This window comes from Nematolebias whitei, chromosome 2 (genome assembly GCF_014905685.2).
Source record: "Nematolebias whitei isolate Nwh7 chromosome 2, NemWhi1, whole genome shotgun sequence".
NCBI lineage: Eukaryota > Metazoa > Chordata > Actinopteri > Cyprinodontiformes > Rivulidae > Nematolebias > Nematolebias whitei.
Window position 1 is genome coordinate 9,512,339 of NC_056499.1, and position 3,617 is coordinate 9,515,955.

The window sequence follows — 3,617 nt, forward strand, 5'->3', positions numbered from 1 at the left end:
TATATATTTATACACACACATATCACAACACTGGTTGTGAGAGTCACTGCATGATCTGTTCCAGGAACAAAAAACAAACAGAAAAAGTAAAATAATAATAATCTGTTCTGGGACCAGAAGCACGATCCGGACCATGTGACCGTATTCAGGGCGCAGGAGTGGTGCGCCCAGAATCTTCCCATCTCTTGTAATGAAGAGGAGCTAACTGTGCATGCACAACTTTTAGCGATAGTCTCTGGGCAAAGATTCTTGCGCCCCCAGGGCGGGAATATTTCATCAATCAGAGAGAATGTTTTTGAAAAAAACAACTTTACTCATCGTTAACTATAAAATATTTATCTTACACAAATAAAAAAATATATACATATACTGAATTTCAAAATATTTTTATTGTATTATTTCATTTTTATTTGATTTATTTTCTGTCTTCAAGGTAATATGTGAGTGGTTTGAGTGGTGGGCAGCGCCCTAGCACCCCCTATTGTCCAGGCACCACTGATTTAATGCAACATTTTATCATGGAGCAATAAATATGAAATTGAATTTAGTTCTGCGTTGATTTACTTTTATAATCAGTCAACAAAAATTGTTTTCAGGCTGGTCAAGGTTACGCCAACAATAAAAACATCCAAACAGTAATTTTTTTTGCAAGTATATATTTCAGGGGTCAGCTTTTCAATCATGATCTTTTTGGTCATTATGGTCAGTTCTCTCGTCAGAAATAGGTTGTATTGTTTTAAAGACCCATCCATCCATTTAAAACCTCTTATCTGAGGTCGGGTCATAGAGGCAGAGGTCAAGAAGAGAAGTCCAGACATCTCCAAGGTGTTCCTTGCCCACAGAGGACATATAATCCCTCTAGTGGGTTCTGGATCTTCTCCAGAGTCTCCTCCTGGACATGTTTGAAAATCCTCCAAGGAGAGCAATCCAGAAGTCATTTTAATAAGATTTCCGAAACGCAAGACTCCTTTTGATAGAGAGGAGCAGTGGATCTACTCTGAGCTACCCCTGGATGACTGTGCTCCTCACCTTATCTCTCGCAGGAAGTATGACTCATTTGTGAGGTGACACCCCCATCTCACTCCCTCTTTCATGTCTTTGCCTCAAATTTCTGTTCATGAACACAACAAACTGAAACAATAAACAGTCCTGGCAAAGTCCAGCCCTCACCAGGGATGACCACACAGTCACAGCGCCTGCATTGGTTTCATAGCCCACAAGAGTAACCCTGGCACCTCGCAGCGCCCTCATTAAATCCCTCAGGGTTCATGGCTGCAAGCCTTCTCAGCTCCCAAACTATATGTGGAGTAGATAACCATAAGCCCCACAGAAACTCTGTGTGGACAAAGATGCGGTCGACGTTTAGTGAAACGAGATGAAAGCCTCACTGCTCCTCCTAGACGTGGATCCAGTTGAGCCTCCCTTTCAGCACACTGAAATAAACCTGTCCAGATTCTGATCAGGATGATCCCCAAATAGATGGACTACACTCTTTGCTTTCTCTTTGTTGTTTTTCATATTTTTTTATTGAGAACATTTAGTTATTTGTCATATAGATATTAAAATAGATCAAACTTCACTAGAGACAGTCTTGTAATAATCATATATGTCATATGAGTGGACATATTTGATGAAAAATCAACCCAGCTCTGCTGACTGAAGATATCTGATAATAAAACAAGACACTGGAAGATGATGTGATTGGGAAAAAATTTCAATATCTTCCATATCTTGACTTTTCTCTGCGAGAACGTGCATATGACCCAACATGTGACACTTCCTTTTCTATTCCCCCGATCCCATCTCAGAAGAAGCTCACCAAACATTCAGATAACGTGTTTAACAACTAGTCAAGTAGAAACAAACCTTTGAATAAAATAATTGGGGTGTTCTTGCTCACAGATTTAGATCAGTATCATTAAACGTGCGCAGAACGCTGTTCATGATTAGTGTGGTGTGTGTAAGACATGAAGTACCTCAGCTGTAACAAGAGAAACGCTTCTTATCACATCCCTGCAGCTCAGATGGAAAGTCAGATAATCAACATGCCCTGCAGATCATTTGTTTCCACCACTTTCCATTATTTCATGTGGAGTTGTGTAAATCACCGGTGGACCGTTCAAGCCACCCAACACACTTCCTTAACACAAAACATGCTCAGGAAATCGGATATCTATCATGTGACCTGGAGATCTTTATCTTGCAAATTCCAAATGAGCCTGGTGGCAGTGCAAGTCATTTAATGTCCATCATCTGACTCATGAATCAAACAGAAACAACTAGAAAAGACCAGAAATATGCTGGATGTCTGCAAAACTGTGGCCACTTTCAGCTTCGTCAGACAATTAGTGATCATAAATCTGTTGCAACGTATTCTATTTATTCTTAGATAAAAGTTTTATGGTTTTGCATAAACTTTTAGGCTTCTTCTTTTTTTTGTTGTTGTTATTTTTAGACTCATGATCCCAGTAACGTGAAGATTAATAACAATTGCCGGTTGCTGTTTTTGGCGTTTAGAAACAAGTCATTTGAAAATTTTATTGCCACATAATTTTACAGTTGCTCTTGTTTTGTTTAAAAGCAACGTGATGATTTATTTAAGCAGCTCATGTCTGCAAATGGTTTGTCTTTATTATTATTATTTTTAATAAACTGCTGGTGATTTTTGTACGATTTGCTTTATGCGTTTCATTAAGTAGCAAAGATGTGGGTTTAAATGTGGTTTAGATTGTTGTGCAGAAATGCTGCTCAAGGCTCATCAGTTCAAAAACAGATTCACCTCACATTATTGTAAAATGCAGAACGGTCCCAGCTTCAATTCAAACATCTATTATTTTTGTCTGGCCTTTCTCCTCTCTGAGCTCCATTCCCAGAGATGACACTGTCATATTTTGAAACATCTCTCTCTTAGTTGGCATCCCTACGCTTGGCTCTGTCTCTCTGTTTTTATTTTGTTAAGGACCACACAGAGGGATGACATGTTGGAGGCAGATCCAGGCTGGGTGGCCCCGCTGCAGGAAAGATGAGGGTGACAGGATCAGCCTTCAACAGACGATGGGAGTAATGCGTGTAGACAGTGTAAAACCAAATCTTTTGGAGACCTGTAGAAAAAGCAACGCTGGCAATTCTGAATTGAAAATGCACTTAAAAAAGATGGAGGGGGTGGGGGGGTCTTTGGGGGGGCCTTGTTTTAGCTGCAGCCTCGTGCACTGGGCACCTAATGTCTTCAAACATCCAGGGCAACAGAAGGAACTCCAATAAATGTAATTTCTTCTATCTGATGTTTAAAAAAAACTTGAAAGTACGTAATGCTGAAACATTAAAGTTTAATTAACATGTTTAAAGCAGTATTTATTGTAAGATAATGATTTTAAAGTTATATCTGACTGTAGTTTGAAAGTTTACATATCTGTGATGCTGGTCATGAACACTAATAAACTGATGCAGGTCTGAAGGGATGAAGTTAAAAAAACAAAGAAACAACTTCTGGGTTTTGCTGTAAACACAGATCGGTCCTTTCCTGATAATCAGCTTGTTGTATTTAGCAAGTACTTAACAAAACAAATGGCCTGTGTGTGTGTGTGTGTGTGTGTGTGTGTGTGTGTGTGTGTGTGTGT